Raw genomic sequence first — 21,717 nt, forward strand, 5'->3', positions numbered from 1 at the left:
CGTGATGAGTGACCACTTCCTTCGGTCATTGAAACTGTGAAAAGTGGCCAAAGAGCCGGGCACAGCCCCGGGCGACTCGCCACCACATCTGTGCGACCAAGACTATGCCAGAGGAGCCACAAGCACAGTCAAGGCAGTAAACCGTTCATCCTCCTGTTGTCAACAAACAAGAAAACAGTGATTAAGCGTGAATGTGAGTGAATGAACATGGGTGTGAGTGAATGGTTGTGCGTGTGAGTGAGTGGTTGCGACTGCGAGTGGTAGTGAGTGCAAGTGAGTGGAAATGCGAGTGAGTGGTTGTGAATCTGAGTGGTTATGTGTGACTGGTTGTGAGCACGAGTGTGGGTGATTGGTTATGAGTGTGAGTGGATATGAGTGTGAGTGAGTGGTTGTCACTGTGAGTGGTCATGAATGTGAGTGAGTGCGAGTGGACATCAGTGCAAGTGTGAGTGGTTGTGAGTGTGAGTGACATGAGTACGAGTGCGAGTGGGTGGATGTGAGTACAAGTGACCAAGAGTGTGGTTGAGCCACCTCACATCATGCCAAGGTATGTATATTGCATGTGGTTAACACTGCCTTGAATATCACAAATTGCTGCACAGCATCGCGCAGGCACTGAAGCAAGTAAAACAAATGTACAACAGCAAGAATGAAAAACAAAATCAATAAAACTGGAGCCACCATAAATAATGTCGTACTGCACAGCCTTGAAGAAAACAAATAAAAAGTGTATGGCGTGACTTGCCGAAATGAAAGTAGGGGTAAGATATCGAGAAAACCGATGAGTCTGAAAACTAACACACACAGAACACCGGTAGGTAAAGTAAAAACTGGCAAAACACAAACATACACCGCTGAAAAAATTGGAAAAGCCATGAAAATTTCCCGAGATAATAGCAACTACATTAAAACGAACTGTAATGAGCTGTGTGGTACAGTTGCCAATAAAATAGGTTGACATTATGAATCAATATGCATGGAAAGCATGTGGCTGAACCAGTGCCCTTAAAAAAATTCTTATAGTGATTCAAAAAACTTTGTAATTGCATTCACCATTTTTTCTTGCAGGGTGAAGAGCTGCTGCCTCACTTCAACCTCTCTGGCATGACACACTTCGAAGCTCTCATGGAGCATCCTCTGCTCCGTGAGCAAAGCCTGTCTGAAGTCTGACGACGCAGTTGCCCGCATCCTTTTAGGGGTTTTGCTGCTGGCAGATGCCTCCCTGCCCCTCAGCTCCTCCGTCCTCAATAGCCGCGGACTCGGCTGCAGCACTTTCATCGACTAGACTGTCGTCCACGTTGAATGAATTCTTCAGAAGGTGCAAGTACGGGGCTCCCATCATCAGCACTGCTGGTGTCAGTGCCCATTGCAATGTCAAGAGTGATCTGCATCACATAGAACAGAGAAACAACAATTTATGATGTTTGCCTGCTAATGACTTTGGTTCACAGATAGGTGAGAAGTGTGACATCATTTTTGTGCGTGTCAAACAAGGATATCTCCAGTTACTAGCTGTGAACTGAAGCAGTGATATTAGACGTATTTTGTTTCTGGCACACTTATATTCTTTTCCGATCTAGAGGAGAGAAGTTAACCTTTAATCAGGCTTTTCCAATACATTGGCAATGTTTCTTCCAAGGACATGATTTCTTTACTTACTGCCTGAGCAAATGCATTAAGGGGCCATCTATGGCAGATTCTGATGACATCATGACCACACTTGAAACGTAAGGTGGCCGACGCTTTTAATTAGGCGATTCTTTGCAGCGCTAAAAAACAGGATGACAGCACTAACAAATATATCACGCTGAGATGATGGAACTAGAGATAAACCTCACTATGGTTCAAATGCAACCTAGCACATGCTGTGAGCTATGCAACGTGCAGCAGTGCTAAAAGAGGCTAGAAATGTCAAGCTGTTTGCATTTTGTATGTGGCGTCGCCTTGACCTTTTTATTTAGCATTGCAGCGTTCCACATATTTCATGACCACAATATCATAGCTACTCCAATACAGGCCACTTTTAAAAGTTCACGGTGATGTAAATGAAAACATGAGAAAACAATAGAGCACCACGTTTTTGGCAAGTGCCATGCCAATCTTAAATTTGATCTACATACCTGTTCTACAGTGGCTCCCCCCAGTGAAACGGGCTTCTTGAACGAGGGAGGGGCGATTCATTGGTAAGGACCCCAAGAATGAATGGATTCAAGCGTAATGGGGCCATTGGATGGCGCCCAAGCCTGCTGTCGCTCAGTTTTTGTTGAAGTCCCTGAAAAGGATGGAAAGTTGCACAAGTTTACATACCTGCTGAATGGCAGACCATTCTGCATTTAAAAGCGAAAAGAAAAGCCCGTACAGGTGCCCCAAAAGTAAAACGTAGCACGCGAGCGGCGGCCGAATAGGGAGAAACTGCATGCCAGTGTGCTCTACCAGAAGATGCCGAGAAAAGAGCAAGAGTGCGTCGGCACATCTGGCTCACCCATCTCGATGATCTGATGCTTGCCTCATCGTCTGGTCGAGCGAAGCTGTGCCGCTACCATCACTGCTCACCAGGGGTGCTTTCAGTGCTTCGTCGGGAATGTCACCATTTTCAATCAGCGTGAACGCCGTGGTTCGTGCTTCACTTGGCGACGAGTTTGTTGCACTATGGAGCATAAACGTTTCTGCATCGGTTTCACAAGGGCGGTCAAAATTTTGCTTGCCTAAAAGGAATGCATGAAAAAAGAATAGCATGGCTCCGTTGTCTTTATGACACTCAAGAGATCACCAATGGCACACGAAACGAGGTAAATGAAGACCACTTACTTCAGCACAAATTACCTTTCTTAAACTGGAGAAAACAAAGTTAAACAAATTTTCGTAGAAAAAAAGGTTGTCTCTGCTAGAGTCATCCTAGATAGGTTATATTCTGAGCGTCTATTTATATCACAAGACAACGCAGCTAATACATGCATGCTTTTTTTTTTCATGCATTCCCTTTAGCCAAGCAAAATTTTGACCTCACTTGCCAAACCAATGCACTAGCTTTTAAACTCCATAGCGCAGCAAACTCGCCGCCAAGTGAAGCGCAAATCACACCGCTCACAAGACTGAGAATGGTGGCATTCCTGACGAAGCAGAAAGCGCATGCCGCTGAAGGCCAGCTTTCCTGCACGATGTGGGCAAACAATAAACCCTTGCTTGAAGCATTGGAAGCGCCCCTGGCGAGCAGTGACGGTAGCGGCGTGGCTGCGCTCGACCCGACGATAAGGCGAGCATCAGATCATCGATATGGATCAGCCGGATGTGGCGACGCCCTTTCGCTCTCTGCTGCGCATCTGCCTTGGAGGAAGAAAAATTTAGAGGAGAGGCCGTCACGTGACATTTTGTGAAGCCGGAAACAAGCTCGGCGGCAGCTTGTCCGGATGTTTACAAACATGTTTACATTTCGCAGCCGCGCCGATTGCGCGCGCGTTTCAAAGCCAATGAAGGAGCGTGCTATCGCATGGGAACAGGCCCCGGCGCGGGTGGCGCTTGGCTGCTTGCCGATTTAGGGTGACCTATACCGACGTTCGTCAGCGGAAAAGGTAATAAAGCGGAAATACCTATGTGAGACAGGCGGCTACTTTCAGTTACTGCTTCATACTGCGTCTTCTCCGCGCCATCTCCAACTGCTCGGCCGTGGTCACAATTAATAGCAGCCGGGAAAAATGCTTATCTCAACTCTTGCAAGCGCGGGAAATGAGCTTCGCTTTCAATTACTGCGGTGGCCCATCCTGACATGCAGAACCCGTTGTCACTTGTGGCTACGTTGTTTTCTGACGGCGGAGATTATGAGCCTCTCTGGCAGTGGCGTAGCCAGAAATTTTGTTCGGACGGGGGGGGGGGGGGGGCTCATGTTGCACCGCGGCCTCCTCACAGAATTTGTGGAGGGATCAAACGCAAGAATAATAACTGCATTGCCATTGAGAATGCCATTGTGCATTATATAAAGCTACTCAGTGTCTAGACAAGAGAAATGTGTACTTTTAAAAATAAAAGAATATATATTTGTATGTCTTAAAAATCGTGTTAACTGATACCAGTGTTTAAATGTTTTTGCGTATTTACTAAGGAAGCAAAACATCACACAAAGTCTACAACTACATCAGTCCGAAACTAGCATAGTAGTGCATGCCACTGATATGAAAAACGTAAAGGCCATGAAATGAGCAAGTAGAGGACAAATATTTTAATGAATTTTTGTCGTTCAAGAACCTTTACATTTTTGTACATATGCAACGGCCAGGGAAAAATCTCAATGACGCTGTCCTTCATTCCAGTGTACTGCACAGCAGCAGCTGTCACCGGTCATGTATTGCAAGTAATTGCACCAAAATTTTAGTCACAACAGCGAGCACATGAACAAACGAGGAATTCCGCAAAATATGCAATACAATTAAGTGCGAAGATAAAATGGAGTATTAGAAATGCGAAGATACAACTTGGCAACTTGAAATTTTGAATAAAACCACCTTGGCACAAATAATTTCACAAGGACAAAAAAGACGAGGAAATTGTGAAGTTATTTGCGCCAAGGTGGTTTCATTCCAAATTTCGAGATGCTAAACCAACTAGCCCGGCAACATGCCTTACTAAACAACTTGACAAAGGACAAAAAAGTGTCGCTGGAAACAAAGTCACTGTATGTATACACAAAACCTAGCAACAAGATATTTAAATACTCGTATGCCTTCACTACATCTACGTGTCTAAGCAAAAGTCAGTCCATATAATGTGTCAAACAAGGCAAATAAGCTCTTGTGGAACGTTCTAAAATTAAAAGATTTCATATACTGATTGCCTGAAAGCACTTAAATTACTTTTTTTTATGCTGTGCATCTTGGATCTCGCAGTGTATTTCATGAAGCTTCCGAACAAACTATCTCACCTTAATGCAGTGCAAAGTACTGCCTTTAAACTTAAGCTTCCTGAAATGTTTCCGTATATGGCTACCCTCTAAGCCTTTCATGTCCAGCTTGCTGGCACAAGGCTTATATCTGAATGGCACTCTGCAACACTTTCTCTTTGAGAGCATAATGATTTTTGAGTGGACAACTGTTAAATGTGCTCATGAGGTTGTAAAAAAAAATCCTTCTTTGCTAAAATGAATTTAGAGGTTCATGCATGAGATCCCTGGTCAAGGTATTGATATTGGGTCGTTTGCATGCTATGCTCGCATAAAAGTGTCCCACATACTGGCCACACTTTAATCACGCTCTCTGGTGGATAGCACAAACCACTCAGCTTTATGCTGAATGAGCGTGCACTTGTCTGCTTTCGGCTGAATCGTGAACAATGCTGCCATGCATGGTCACACCCCACCTTAGTGTTAAACCTGCCTTTTAATGCAGCTCTTGTTGCTGAGTGTTGCAATCTGCTTCAATGGCATATGTTTGGGAAGCTGGCTGTGTCAACAGTGCCTTCTGCTGCAGAAGTGAGGGTAAGAAAAATTCTGCAGTACTTTGCTGTTGGTCTTAAATACCATACTTATTTTCATAGCATGTTTTCGTGCAGCTGGTGATGCAAGGAATGCTTTCTTATACAGAAGTGAGGATAGGCAACTATACTAAAATGTTTGAGTTCTTGACCCTAAATGGAAAATGTAATATCAAAACGTGTTGTAATGGTAGACATGCCAGCAATGACTTTTGATTCACAACTCCAAGAGCCACTCACACAGGTGACAGAAATGGAGAGGGCTAAAGTGCATATAGTAGACGGCAGGGGAGGATTTATCTGAAATTTTACACATGATAACTATTCTGAACACCTTTTATCTCAATGAAAAAAGTCCAAGAAATACGTTTAAAATGTGACTACCCCCCTCCATCAACCCACCCTTTGTAGCATGGCAACATAGCATATTTCACATATCTACAGATCTAGTATTGTGCATAATATATATTACCATAGCTTTTCAGACTTCTAGAAGTTTAGGAGTACCCAATGGCTGCAGTATAAGTTTCATGGTGTTGTGTATCATTTCAATACAGTGTTTCACGTTTAATACGCAGAGCTGCAGCTGTACGCACCGCTTTTCGCTACTTAGTGAAATACTAGCATGTAATGTCACTGCATAGTAGCACGCTTTACTTGTGATCGACTATACATAAAATGAAAGTCGATCTATTGTACGTAATAAATGCATCAAATTATTTTTCTTCAACATAACCACAGGCATCAATGAAATTCAGCACACATGTGGATCCTCATTTCACTAAGTACTTTTTACCCCAAATAACACTATCACAGGACATAGGCACAATAAACACATGAGAAAAGGCCTCCAAATTCAGTTAGAGCTTCGCCTTTTTCGCACTTCTTGACCATGACATCAGATAGAAAAGCAATTGCAAACCTGCTACAGGAAACCGGTTCAAACACAGCGCGCGACCAGAAACACAGACTTGGCCATGATATGTACGAATACACCTGAACCCGGCACGTCCCAGAAGGTAGAGCTTGCTAGATGCTTCAAACGTTACACTCTTGAAACGGGGCGTGTAACAAAGTTTCTGTATACTAAGAGGAAAGTGAGCGCAGCTGCTTTCTTCAAAATATCGCCCTCCGCCAATGTCATGGCCCCCGCCGCTCACACAAACGCAATCGCGAAAAACAAAAATGACAGTTACACAAACACCAATGACAATCACTGGAGCGTTGCAAGAACACGCATAAGTATCAACAAGGTTTCGCTGCCAATGGAAACGGGAGCACGAATGGCACAGGCACACTACAGGCACACTGCACGCATAGGACGCGAAACGTCCGCACAATTCGCCAACGACCTCTCTAGCGCACGCCATATTGAATCACTGGTGAACGAACAGTGCGAGTGCTCCTCAGTGAGCAGCGGTGGTCTACCGACAGCTCCAAGCACTGACGCAGTAGACGAAATGCCCTACGATCGTGGACGCCGAGCACGCTGAAATCCATGCACACAACGAGAGTTTTGAAGTGAATTCCACCTGAGATATGAGTGAATGGCACCAACGTCAGCTTGTGAGCACGATCAAAAATAAACTTGAGCAGTTGAGAAAAGTACGCCTACGCCGCACCGCAAATGCTACACTGCGGCCGTCTGCTACCGCCCGGTTTGCAAGCAGCAACTACGACGCCGTTGCTAAGCTGCCCCTCACGATCGTGGAAAAACCATGCGATTTCCTCCACACTTTTCTCCCAGGGTGTTGTGTGGAAAGGGCCTCTCCTGATTTTTTCCTTCCTCCATGGCATCTGTTGATATAGCGCGCTGGCATGCAGTTTTTCGCAGCTCGCCCACCGCTCGCGTGCTCCGTTTTACTTTTGGTGCACCTGTACATTAGGGGCATATGTAAACAGAAACAAGCCTACTAGATTTTACATTCAGATGCCAGCCATAAAATAATTGGAGATGCAATGAATCAAAATTGCACGCCAATTGCAATAAAATTTACGCACATGCTTTGCATTTCAGTGCGCATAGCTTCAATGCATTTCAGCGACCATGGGGGAGTTGGTAACGAAACAAAACTAATGTAGTATTGTGGGTTAAGTTCTGGCTTTTTTTTTATTGCATTTTCTAGCGGCTGTGTTGTGCGTATGAGTACGGAAGTATCTCCTGCGACCCGGTCGAAATAACGCAACCGTTATTACCACCCGTGACGTCGCATCCGGTTTAAAAAATGACGTCACGTCCGGCCGTTTTTTTTTTGTTTTCGATTCATGTTTGAGCCGAGCCGAGCATTGCTTGCAGTAGCTGAGAGTAGCTGTATGGCCGGTCTGTGGGTGCTGCGCGCGCTCGTGTTGCCCGTGAGCAATTTCTCTGTTCTTTCTGTTTTTTGGTATGCAAGTATTGAGTGATTGCCCGTTTTCTGACATTCGGCATTCTGTTGTCAACTTCCTTGCACCAAAATATTTGCAGATCACCCAGGACTAGCACTGAGCCCGCTTGCACGGCAGTGGACACAAAGGCCCTAAAGGTGAGAGTCATCTGTTTTGTCATGAGTTCTTCTCTAAAGCTCAGTGCAGTTCGACAGAAAAGAATATGCGCTCAGTATATTTTTGTACCTTTTGTCAGCCTGGACCAACGTAACTCTTGGTCATGTAAAACACGCATGATTACCAGCTTTAGCGTGCACCCAAAAAAAAGGCGGGAAACTTCTGACAACAGCCCAGTTGAGCTAACCGTTTATGCGATGAGCTTTGTACACGGTCCGACTTTTTCTGACCCCGCTGCTAGGAAAGTGTGTCGAATACTGACTTAATGGTTCATTTTACAGTTACGTTGCTGTGAATCCATACAAGCCGCTTTCCGAAACAGGTGCACTAATTGCGGCGAGATAAGCGATTACGCTTTGGTGTCTGGAGCGCGTAAACATGTTCTTCGTTTAAATTTATTTTCATTTTAGAAAACACCACTTGAAAAACCGAAATGCAGTTTACTCGTATGCACGGACCATCCCAATTCCTGCTTCGAGTCCGGCGTTCGCTTGCTGGCGCAGAGGCTGAACAAATGAGACGATAAAATGCGGAAGCAGCAAAGGCTTTAAGGCACCACAGGGTGAGTTCTCCACCTTCTGTGAATTTTAAAGCGAGTGCTGTGCCACCTGCACTGAGCATCGGCTTTACATGGGGAAGGTGCTTGGACCCAGGTAGCTAACTAGCATGGAGCGCATGAGGCAACTGGAAAAGCAAGCAAGGCCTCTAAGCTTAAAGCCTTTTTACAGGTGATGCTGCAGAGACACCTGAAGGAGGTGAAAATTGTGGACGAGGTGCTTGATACCCTTTGATATTTTGGAAGCTTGTGAGGTGCATAAAGCTCGCAAGGCACTGTTGCAGTGTGTGACAGGTAATTGTGGTAATGATGATTACGTGGCTATTTGCCTTGCATCGGGTGGGCGGTAGTTTTTCACCCTAGCCATCACATGGAAAGAAGAAACAAAAAAACTTGGAAACATTCACTATTAACATGGCTTTCACCTGCAGACCCCAAGTGAACAGAGCCTGCCTGTATAGTGAACAAAGCAACTAGGCTGTCACGGATCTAGAAAATTATAATTTTGAAAGTGGGCTTCCTGCTGTGAAACTGGGAATGCTTGTGCCCCTAGAGACAAGCAGTGGCGAGAGGCTAGAAGTCATAGACGAATTTAGGTAGGACAGGTAGCTGAATGAGGGAGTAGTTGCCATATTTGAAGAACACATGGAAAGACAAGGACGAGGCATTGTTTGTGTTGTTCCTTCTATGTTTGTCTCTTTTTTTCCCACAAGTTAAAAGTAGATATTTGTTGTAGTTTCACTTTTTGAGGCAGCCAAAAGATGGACCACAGGGATGACCCACACAGCATTAGTGTTTTCGTTTCGTTCCTACTGTTTTGTGTATTTGCACCTCTTGACCTCAAATGCGGCATTGTCATCATCTTACATGATGCTATGCTGATAAAAGATGTGTGTGGAACACCTATGGGTGTGTGGCATTCAGGTTCAAGCACCAACGTAGGGCTTCCAGTGCAGTAGGAATTATGAGAGGGAAAAAAGCCTCAAGGATGTGGATGGGCAGTTTAGCTCTTCAGTTTGCCTTTTGTGAAAAATTCTGTGGCAGGAGGTTACATGTCAGCCCACCCCATAATGCTGCCTTTGGGCCGTTGAGGTACAGATAAACTGATAAATAAACAACAAAAAGGAGTTCCTGCTCAAACAGTATAATTTGCAGCTTTGGTGGAGGATTTTGTGTGGCCCCTTCAGGGAGTGTTTACCCAGAAATTGTAGTTATTGCTTAATGCCTCTTGGTCCCATGAACCCAACAGTTAATTGCCCTCATGCCTCTTGATGAGGGAATCAGAGGTCAAAATGATAATTTACCATAGCTATGAAAAGTAATGGCTGGGTGTATCGCCGGAGAGAACCGAGTTTATCTACTGGACTGAGTGGTAAGAATTTCGGGTTGGTTAAAATGGCTTAACATCATATCGCCAGATCTTGCATTGTTGGCATGTGTGATTGTTGCGGTGTGTGTGGCTGGTGAGCTATCAACTTGGGTGTGACAAAAGTTGTAAGCTCAGCCAGAAATACCTGTGCTGTTTCATCTCTGGGCAAGAGCTTTGAGCGAGGCCACTGCACTGTGTCCTTGTTGCACATTTGGCTTTCGTGATGCTCCAACTTCCTTCTTCCCTCACCTTTGCTCGGAATGTCGCCATGGGACTGAGAGAAAGTGGTGTGATGCAATTAGAGCAGTGGCATGGCCATAAGATCCATCCGCACAGTACCACTTATAGGTTGTTCGCTGGTTTGGCACCGCGGTCAGAATTGAGGTGAGTTGTGAGTGGGCCACTGTGAAAAATGACAGTAGAGCAGCAGCAAACATGGCACCAATGGTGGAGAGCAAACTTTGATGCCTGTGTTGCCATTGTTGTCAAAGTTATCTGTGAGGCCATCAAGGGCACCACCTGTTCTGAATGCATCGCATAGCAGTAGATCAGAACTTCACTTTTATAGTTGGGTCATGGGCCTCACTGCAGGAGGTGTATCAGTCGGTTCAGATTTCACAGTGAGACACATCAAATTCAGCAACCTTACTACTCATATGTACAGTGAAACCTCTTTAAGGCGTACCTCGTAGCACTGCAGAAAAACTATACTCCGTTTTATACATCATGTGCAACGCTGAGAAGGCTACGGAAGTAGTCTGCAGAAAAAAATAAGGAGAGGTGTATCACTCCGTGCTGTTTTGTGGCCATGTGGTCTAACGCGTCGCTCCGGAGAGTTGACAGGCAGTGGGGGTGCGTGGGTTCAAATCCCGGATGGTGAAACTTTTTTTTCGCACATTTTTTTTTTTCACCGCAAGATGAATTTCGCGTGACTTGAATGAGAAAACTCGTTTTGTTCAGAATCGCTTGAATATTATGGCGTGTTCTGAAATGAACTGCATGCATCTGTTCATTTGATGCATACAGCGTTAATTTGAGCTGTCCGAAATTCATTGTCAATGAGCTCTCACCGGCTTTTGGTCACCAGTAGCGGTTTTCTTCCCGGTTCTGCAGCATTGTGACTATACTTTTTAGATGCAAGCAAGAGGTTTGTGCGAAAGATGACGTTCATTCGTCGGGTTTAATTAGCACAGTGGTGAGTGCACCGCCGTGGCCCCGATTAAGAAGTGGCCATCTGCAACTTTCGGGTCAAATTATTTTTACACACACCACCTCAATATGGCCTGTTTTCCCGTGTTAAGTATTAAATTTAGAACATAGTGTTGATTCACACAGTGAGAGAAAATAGTACTGCCTCAAGAGTTAGATTTGTTGCCGTGCACAAATGTATATGAAGGCAATACAGAGGCAAGTCAGCTTGTCTCGATTTACCCGCTCTCCTACAAGAGCAGAAGCTGCTCAGGCAGGATTTTCATGCAGCCAGGCAAAAAGAGTTTCAAGCTGTGGGAGCGTCGAGTAAGAATGCAGAAAAAGTTGTGCAACGCTAGGTAAAAATATTTCGAAAGAGCAAACAATAAATGAGACAGGACAATAAAAATTGCTGACCCCGCAGTGTTTGTGAGAAATGGTTTATTCTGGAAACAGCCAATGGTGCTTTTTCAAGAGCCATGCTATGATATGGAGCATTGTCCATGACGACAATGCTATTGGCCGGAATGTTTGGCAAAAACTTGTAGGTGAACCACTTCTCAAAGTAGTTGCCATCCATCTCAGAGTGGTAGTCAGCGTGGTTTCCCTTTTTTGCTCTGAAGAAGTCAGCAGTGTCTTCCACGAATCCTGTTGCACTGCTCCCACCATGTACAAGGATCAAACGGGCCCATTTGCCCGAAGGCGCCACCAATCCTGTTGTTAAACCTTTCAGGAAGCCATCCTGAGATGAATTTACAGTCTTGTTCTGCCAGACATATTATTTTGTGTGCCCTGCGTTGACCCAGGTTTCATCTAGGTAGATGCAAAACAACTGAGTACACGAGTCAATGCTTCCAACTAAACAAACACGCTGCAGCATGTAAGTAGGCAATGCACTGCAACAAACGCACTGCTGACCCCTGTCTCACAAACAGCCACTCAAAGACACTCGAGAAAAAGAATTATCTCAGCTTAATTGCTCCCTTGTTCGGGCTTATATTTCACGCCCAGGCGGCATTTGGTAGCCAGTTTATATTCACTGTATGTTTGCATGGGGTACTTGACTAATTCGGCAACGTTTGAAATCACTCGCGGCGACTGCGAACGAAAATTGCCAACGTTCACAGCAGTAGCGCCAGTAACTCGCACCACCGGAGCAACTCGCAGTGTACAGTGGGTGTCCATTCGTTCCTACGGTGACAACGAGATGGCACTACCCATTACAGTGCTACATTTTTGGCAGTTTTGCTGTTTTTGCTTGCCGCACCAATTGGGATTTAGTGATTTAATCTGACCCATGCAGACACGTTCCCCACCGAAACGTAGCGCAAAACTGGTCGTGAAACATCACCACTACGCAAAAGGTCAGCAACAGCAATGTGGTTGAGACGATTTCTTCTAAATGTGTTATCCTGAAGCAACACTCACTGTTCCGACTACGAGATTGCAAAGCTAAAATCAAGCTCTATGTGAAGCCAGTCTAAACGTGCTGCGTAAAAAAATAAGCAAAGAACGCCTCGTACCTGCCCTGTCCTCGGAATTGCTTGATCGCCCGCAGGTACCTGCGACGCCAGGCAATGATGTCACTTCGCTCGATCAGTGCAAGATTCCGTTTTCTTTTATGAAATGTGAATCCGATATCCTTCATCAACCTCCGCAATGTGGTTTTCTTGAAGTTCGGCAGGTCGTCGTCCTCATCGACAGCCTTTAGCACACTGCCCAGTGTTGGGACTTCCCTCTTCGCGTACATACTGTGCACTTTCAGATGGATGGCATGGACTGTGAAGCTGTCATTCTTGACTATTCGCGAGCTTGAAATCTTCACGTCGCGAGGTCTTTTCTTCAGAGATGCCACAGGCCCGCACAGACGCTCCGCCTTGATTTTGGCAACGCTATGGGGAGATACTCTGGTGTCCTCGCTCACAGCACTTCCCGAACAACCTTCTCTGGAAAACGGGTCTTGGTGCGGCAGAACACATTCGCAATAACTTGCTTGGCGTGCACGAACCTTCGGGGAAATGTGTACAGGAGAGCTGGCCGCACCCGCTGAGCTGGACGCCATTTTCTCAAAAGTGAAAGGGAGGCGGACGGAAAGAGTAAACACGGTGGCCAGCGGGGACAGCAAAAACGTGAAATGGAAAAAGACAACAAACGCAAAATATAAAATCACAGATCTCGACCGATTCGCTCGCAATAACATCGTTTTTTGTCACGCTGATGACAAATGTATTATCCACAAAGCCTGTCGGCAAAGCATTTGTTATTTTTCACTCATCACAAGCAACGCACTATTCTCTGTCACGGATGCAGGCTGCACAAAAAAGAGCGCTAGCTTTGACAGCGTTGCACCTGATGTATGAAACGGAGTATATGTGCAAAGCGGCAATACGCCCAAACTGAAAGCAGCCTAAATATATCCACTTACCAGGTAAAAAATGATACCTGATGCATTTTTAAAAACGTGCACACAAAACCTTTTAACTGTATAGCTACCGTTCAGCCTCGAACGTGGCTTGGGCAGGGTACGTAATCTGAACGCAAAATGACCGCCGGTCCTTAAGGGTCCTTAAAGAAGGCAAGCATAGCAGGGGGCGGCAGAAAGTTACCTGGGTGGATAAGATTAAGCAGTTTGCCGGGATACGGCGGCCACACCTGGCAAAGGACAGGGTTAATTGGAGAGACATGGGAGAGGCCTTTGCCCTGCAGTGGTAGTAGTCAAGCTGATGATAATGATGACACCGCCATCCTGCTGCAGAACATCTGCAAAGAGTCCTTCGCAGGCTGTGTGGCTGTCAATACTAAGAGCTTCGCTCTGATGTGAGACACACTGCAGCTTATTTCATTTGGGAAGCACGCTATCCATGAAAACGTCAGTAATATGAGAACGCACTGAGATGGGGCTGGACCACAGCTGCACAGTGGCACAGATCAGCCGACAACGCAGCAATGGTAGGTGCATGGAGGAAAACTGAAATCTGCTGGAGAGAGACAAGTCATGTGACAGTGATAAGCAGTAGCTATAGCAATGGGCACATCTGCATGGCTAGGGTCGTGGCTGCTCGTACCCAGCCCCTGCAAACAGGTTAGTGACGGGCCTCGGGTGTGGCGTGGACAGGCTGGCACCCCCCTTTCCTTGACGATGGGAGGGGAGAGTGCTCTCTTTCCAGACGCGTCAAGCAGCTGCAAGTAGGCTAGGCATGTCAGCAACGTGTCTTATTATGTCAGTGTGGTGTATGCATTAAGAGCACTCGTGAACTTTCCTTTTAAATAATATGCATTAAAAAAAACGGTGCACTGTTAGTCTTTTGGTCACGTGCTACAAAACTGGAAAACTACTCCTAATGGAATTTTGCCTTGCGACAAAGACTGCTCCAAAATGCTCTTGGCCATTCTCTCCTTTGCACATGCTGTGTGGTGTGTAATATTCATTTTTCTCATGGGCGTTGTCACATGTGCCAAACTGGGTGGTGTATCATCGTTTGCGTGAGAACTTAAGGCCACTGAGAAGTTCCCTAGGCAGCCGCTTGGCCACCCACTGATTTCAAGGTGATTGCATTCTGCTTTTCAATGAATGCAAAATCCTGACGCGATAGCGTCTGCAAATTTTTTGCCACCTTCCCCCACCCCTTTTTCTTGTCTACTTCTTTTATTATTTTTTTCTTGGATGTTGCGAGCGCTGTGTTATGCAAGAAGCTTGAATTAGGAGCTTCGAAAAATTTTATTGCTGGTCTGCACACGATTGTCTCCATGTCCAGGTTTTGCACCATTTCCTAGTCCATGGCATTTATTGGCATTTTCACTTCATTAAAACTTGTGTGTGTGTGTGTGTGCTGGCACAAATTTTGAAAAGTTCCTTTTCTAGTGCTTGCAAGTTCTTTCCATATTTTCGTTTTTCATGGGGCTGGAGCTTCATGGCACGTCCAGTCCATCAACTATTCCTTGGCGTTTTCAGATACTTTGTCCCATTGCACTTGTGTAGTGTGGAGGATCTGCCGCTACTCTTAAAGGTGCACTGAAGAGGAATCTGAACTCGTCTTTTTGCTGCCGGGAACTCAATCTACACGTTCTGAGCATTCTTAGAAACTGCGACTTATTGCCCTGTGTGGCTGACTTCCCTAATTAAATCGAGTTAACGTCCGGCTCCCGCCTTTTTTTTTTAATTCTCCCTCGTACGGTGGGCGGAGTCGACCAACGCGTGGAGTGCCCTTCAGCCAGCTCCGTGGAGGCTTTGCTTTCACTTCATTTTGTTTTTTAGGTTTCCGTGAATAAATAGTTTAATTTGCAGATAATATAACCGCAAAATAAGCCCGCAGAAATAAAAATACGCGCGGACTATTTGCTTCTACGGACTACGACGTATTACTCCGCCGATGGCAGAGCGGCAAGCCGCCACGGGACTGGGTGAAAGGCACTCCCCGCGTTGGTCGACTCCGCGCACCGTACGAGGAAGAATTTAAAAAAAAAGCGGGAGCCGGATGTTAATTCAATTTAATTAGGGAAATCGGCCACACAGGGCAATAAATCGAAGTTTCTAAGAGTGCTCAGAACGTGTAGACTGAGTTCCCATGGCCAAAAGACGAGTTCAGATTCCTCTTCGGTGCACCTTTAAGATACTTTGTCTCCTTGCTTTTGTGCATAGCCTTCTCCGCAGTGCTCAGGTGCATTTGGGCAAAGTATCGAAAAATGATGATTAGCTTGGCTGGCATTTCCTCTTGGTCTCTGAATGCACCATGCGGTCAGAATTTGACGAAATTACGGACATGTACACCAGGGAATCGTTTCAGAAAGTTATCCAGGATTTATATTGTGAAGAAAAATAGCGTAACGCATAACTTTTGGGTTTGTTATACGGCAGATTACACGAACCAAGAACAGAATAGCAAGGTTCTACTGTGTTTCTCGGAAGGGCTGTGATGGCTTTACAGGGTGTGTAGCAACCTTGAATGATCAGGAGAATTTTCTTTACCTGGAAAAATGAGAGAATTGTGAGGGATACGATCAAGAAAGAGGCCAAGTTGGAAAAAAGGACCGACTGAAATTAACGCAGTGGTCTGCCGCAAGTTTCAACGATACTGTAAGTGCCCAGCACATAGTCTGTTCACATTCGTGTGGCATATTTTTGCTTCTAACATGTATAAGGCATGGCAACCTGTCTGTTCTCGGTGTCTTTTTCTTGTCGTCCGTGATGTGAGCACCGTATATACTGGTTCGTTCTGTACAGGTTCCCGGACTCGACAGTAAATTTGGGCTGGTGCATATGGATAGACATAGCTGCATTCAAATTCTGTTAAATAAGCCGTAGTCATAGCAATGTGCAGAATTCATGCACTTTCAGTGTATTCATGCAAGGAGCCACGCCACCCTAGCATGGCATCAAAATCAATCTGGAAATCTTGCTCTCAGGCCTTGTCAATCTTGTAGGCCATTGCAGAAACAAATAGAGGCTAGTTTCTCTGCAGTTAGAGCTGTGATGAGTTCATAGAAAGCTGGTATTTTTTATGGAAATCTCTTGGTGCTTGTCCCATGGCATTGCTGCTGTCGAAAGGGATACCAGAGTGAGCACAGGGTGCCTTCATTGGAAAGGCAGAAAACGGCAGTACTTTTCACTGATGGAAAAACCAACCTTTGAAAGCCTGAAATAATCTCTGGCAGTACAATGAGCAGTTTATGAATCCCCTGAAAGCACGTGGAGTGTTTTGTTTAGAGAATTTTCCAGCATTTTCTCAAAGTGGTGCTCTCTGTTTCTTCTGTAAAAGCACATATGACCACCACTCTTATGAACCATTAAAAGAGAGCAGAAACTTGTGAGCATAATTTTAAGAAATTTCCAAATCTAAGAGCCCAGATCACTGATGCACTTTTTGTCTGGTGAGAAGGAAAACAGCTGCCGAAATTGCTGCACAGATTCCGAATTGAAATGTGCCAGCATCTGTGGGCCCGTTATGGCTAGGGATTCCACTGTGGTGAAACCCATACACAAGAGTTAAGCGGGCCATGTCCTGTCAAGAATGATGCATCTGGGACAGCATTCCATGGTTGGAGCTGTCTCTAGGTGTCACGAGGCAGCGTGGAAGACGTAGTCTTGTTAAAGCTCTCACTCGCGTTGTAGCTTAAGCTGCTGTTCATTGATTTTTGGTATAATCTTTTGTTTCTCAGCAGTGTGCCACATCACATCATATGCCTTTTCAGTATGAACTGTGACAAGAAGAGCGTTTCCACTTGCAAGCTTACAAATTCAAGCTGTCACATTTTTCCTTGCACACAGTTATGCTTCCGGCCAATTGTACCATTCTACATGATTTCCCCTCATTCATTGAGATGCTCAATAAGCATTAGGATGTGATAAATTATGAGGAGTAAAATATTGGTATGGAATATTTCGTTTCATTGCTGCATTTTGAGGAAACATGCTTGTATTGCAATTTTAACGATCTGTATTGATATCTGAACTACTCTAGAATATTCAGTTGTATTTGTTCTGAATTTTATTACTATTATAGCATCTGGCGAGGCTATAAAGCGCAGGTGCTGAGATCGGCGTTACCCGCCCGCGATAGAGGAAAATAAAGATGGACAGCACGTGCTTGGAGCGCACGCCCGGCATGGGCTGTTCGGAACTAGAAGCCTGCCACGCTGGTCATCTTGCTCTGGTGCTCCGCTGCAACCCCGCAAATCTTCAACAGTGGTGACCCGGCGAGCCGTGCCTTCTATCCCAGCGGCGTCCCTGCATGGCAGGCTGGCAAGACCTGAATTTCAACCCCCCACTCCCAGCGTTCCGGCCTGCAGGTGTCGGCGGGTGGTTCGCCCAACTGGAGGCTGCGATGCACTTGAACGGCATTACCATCCAGCCGTTTAAACACGCAGTCCTTTGCAACATTCTCCCGCCCGACCTCCGCTGCCGACTCGCCTGCCCTGCCTCAGGATGCCGGCCCTACGACGAGTTGCGCGCTGCTGTCCTCGCCTGCTACGGCGCATCCTACTACCCAGTGTCGCTCTATGACGAGGCGGGCCTGCTTTCGATAGCGCCCGCACCAGCATCGCACTTGTCTCCCGCTGCATCCTACAGAAACAGCACGCCGCAACTGTCACTGGCAAGTACTCTGCCGCTCCAGTCCAGCGTCTCCAGCCCGGCTTCTTTAGCACCGACCACACCAGAAGCTACCCAACGCTTCCGGCAGCACATCCTGCTACCCCTGTTACGCTAGCAGCACTGTGCAACGACTCCATGGCTCGAAGTCCGCAGTCATTCCTTCAGCAGCTCGTTGAGGTGCCTGGCCCACCGCGGTTTGCCACGTCAGCGAACTTAGTAACAGCTGCGCCTCGCGCCAGCCTGTTCAGCGCCTCTGGCCATACCGGCTACCAGAATTATGTTACAGTGCCTTCGGCACAGTCCATCGAGCAACTTCTCTCATCTGCAATTGTGCCGCCGTCAGCCGAGCGCTTCCTTGACGAGTGCCCCACTCCGCCAACTTCAGTAACCTATTATTGCGTAGTACCGCTGCCAGCCAAAAGCTCACCTGCCGCCTTATCGCTCATTCCACCAATGCCGTCAGTCACTGACCTCAGCGAGCGTGCTAAGGGCGAAGTGAGATTGCCGGCACCGCAGAATCTGTCAGCTATCTGCCCCACTACCCAGGAGGCCACACTGCCTGCCCAAGGGGCCACACCCCAAGCCCTCAGTACTGTCAACAGCTTCTCGGAGTCTGACCCTGGCAGCTCGACACTGCCGCAGCAAGCGTCTGCTTTGGTGTCTGACTTCAGCCACCTTCAGCAACAAATGGCAGAGCTACCCACACCGAGTAGTGCGGCAACTGCCCATCCACCAGCTGTGTCTCTTGCTGTCAGCCAGCCATCTGATGTAGCACTCTCAACTACACGGCCTGTCACTGCCACAACCTTCTTGCAGCCACCCATACCCGACCATGCCCACACGCGCATAAACACTGGCGAGGTGCTCCGGACTGTCACTTCCGTTTCACCCAAGCACCTGGCATTGAACCGAGCAACTTCCTCTGTCATCACCACAGCTGTCACCGTTGTCTCGATGGTCACATCTGTGCCAACCCTAGAGGCCGGACCGCACTGCTCGCGCCCTACATCAGGGGCACCTGAGCCATATAAGCCAGCCGTTGCCACCTGCTTGGAGGACTTGAAGCTGGCGCTACAGCAGCTACACGACACCACGGTAAAGACCACATCAGTCCATGGAGCCGTTTCAGCCGCTCCCTTGCTTGTGACGGCGTACTCTGTGCGCCAGCTTCCCGTCGACATCAACTGCAACTTTCCAACACCAATGACACTTGCCGGCATTCTGTGTGAGCTGAGTGAGACACGTGATGACGCGCCAAGTGACGTCAGGCGTGGCTCTACAAAAGCGAGCACCTGCATGAGCACCGCCGGGAGAAAGCATCTCAGCTGTTGCCCAATAAAGTACTACGCAGTGTTCTTATCGCTTCTTCCTTGCCGGACCCGCAAACACCACAACTGGCGATGAGGATGGTGGAAGCAAGGCAAGATGCAGAAAAGAAGCGCTGAAGCTGGACAACGAAGTACCAAGGCAACAGTCTGAAGAGCAACGCTGGATTCAACCGCACCTACGACAAAAGGCGACAAGACGTCCGAGATGGCAGCCTCCAGTCAGATTGGTCGAGTAGAAGCCTTCGACGAAACTGTGAGCGACTGGTTATCCTACGAAGAGTGCCTAATTTCCTTTTTCGCGGTGAACAAAGTTCCAGAAGACCTCAAGGTGCATGCTTTGCTAAGCGTCATTGGGCCGAAGTCATACAGCGTCTTGAAATCTCTGACCGCACCAGATAAGCAGTCAGAAAAGATGTTCAAGGAGCTAACTGAAATGCTTCGCAATCACTTCACCCCAAGTGTCTGTGATCGGAGAGCGAGCAAAATTTCACAGAAGATGTCAGTTGCAACATGAAAGCATCGCACAGTACGTAGCCGAGTTCAGAAAACTAGCTCAGACCTGTGAATTCGGCACCTTTTTGGACGAATCACTTCGTGACAGGTTTGTGTGCGGTTTACTCCGCACCGACATTCAGCGATACTTATTTGCAGAAGACAAAACGCTTACATTCCAAAAAGCCGTTGAGTGCACACTTGCTTTGGAAGAAGCTAAGAAAAATGTTCAGGAAGCGCACGATAGAGAAGCTGTCAATGACTTCCACAAAATGAGCGCTGAAGACGCAGCCAAAACAAAGCATTCTTTCAAGTGTTACCGTTGCGGCTCTTGCAAGCATTTTTCCTGCGCCTGTCCACACATAGCAGATAAGTGCACGAACTGCGGCAAGAAAGGCCACGTTGAGCGTGCCTGTCGTCGTCCCAAGCAGTATCCAACGAGTTCATGGAAGTGGATACGCACTCTTGAAAGTGACGACATGGGAAACCTCCAAACGCTGTCTCAAAAAATTCGGCATCCCATCACCGCCGATGTCAAAATTGAAGGTGTACCTTTGCGAATGGAGTTAGACACAGGCGCTAAGGTGTCTGTAATATCAAGACAGCAGTTCGAGAGACTTAGACCGCCTTTAAGACTCGACCCGACGAAACTGCGACTGAAAATGTACACAGGAGAAGTTGTCCAGCCCTGCGGTGTTTTGAAAGGAGCCGTAAAGTACAAGGATCAAGTCGGTGACCTTCCGTTGTACGTCGTAGACTACGGCAGACCAGCTCTTTTAGGACGCGAGTGGCTCGAAACTTTGCGCTTGGACTGGGATGAAATCTGCAGTTTGCACAAGCTGAACAGGTTTTGGTGTGCAATTTCAGGAGCGGACCAAGATGGCTCAAAGCAACTATCGGGCAGCCCACCGGGCCAGTGACGTACGAGGTCAAGGTGCAGACACCCCACGGATCCTGCACGTGGAGGCGACACAAGGACCATTTGCAACGAGCCTCAGCTGCGAACATGCCATCACCATTTGCGGTAGGGGAGGAGACCATCGGTTATCCAGAACTTTCAGATTGTCTGCCACCCTCATCAACCGCTGTCTCCGCAACTAGCCCTGTACCTGTGGTCAGCGGAAACAAGGCAGTATCCCTACAAGGCGGTATCCTCAACGAGTCAGGAAGCCGCCTGACCGATACCAGCCATTGTGACTCTCCAAATTGCGGTGGAGGAAGTGACGCGTGCCGGCGTTCTGTGCGAGCCGAGTGAGACGCGTGCCGGCGTTCTGGGCGAGCCGAGTGAGACGCGTGCCGGCGTTCTGTGTGAGTCGAGTGAAACGCGTGCCGGTGTTCTGTGTGAGCCGAATGGGACGCGTGCCGGCATTCTGTGTGAGCCAAGTGAGACGCGTGATGACGCGCCAAGTGACGTCAGGCGTGGCTCTACAAAAGCGAGCACCTGCATGAGCGCCACCGGGAGAAACCATCTCAGCTGTTGCCCAATAAAGTACTACGCAGTGTTCTTATCGCTTCTTCCTTGCCAGGACTCGCGAACACCACAGTTTTCTCTTTTCATGGCATCCAACCCTGCATATGGCTGACACTAGTGGAGGGACTGCAGCAACCGACCTTGCATGATGCAGCGTTCTCTAGTCCAAGGCACCTATTCATCGTTCCAGGCTACTGGCTCAAGAATGTGCTCACAAGTCTG

The 21,717-nt window shown here is 47.1% G+C and overlaps 1 pseudogene across 1 annotated transcript in view; it reads right to left on the reverse strand.

The window, feature by feature from the left end:
• LOC149357929 (uncharacterized) overlaps window positions 1-2,196 on the reverse strand; it is a 44,240-nt pseudogene extending 42,044 nt beyond the window's left edge. Inside the window, exons 1-2 of the transcript XR_016291905.1 lie at window positions 2,121-2,196; window positions 1,054-1,385 (exon numbers count right to left, since the gene is read on the reverse strand). The product of XR_016291905.1 is annotated as an uncharacterized LOC149357929 (transcript). The remainder of the gene's footprint in view (window positions 1-1,053; window positions 1,386-2,120) is intronic.
• Window positions 2,197-21,717: the final 19,521 nt, after the last annotated feature.

Source organism: Amblyomma mixtum, chromosome 3 (assembly GCF_055824585.1).
Source record: "Amblyomma mixtum isolate Tamu chromosome 3, ASM5582458v1, whole genome shotgun sequence".
Taxonomy (NCBI): domain Eukaryota; kingdom Metazoa; phylum Arthropoda; class Arachnida; order Ixodida; family Ixodidae; genus Amblyomma; species Amblyomma mixtum.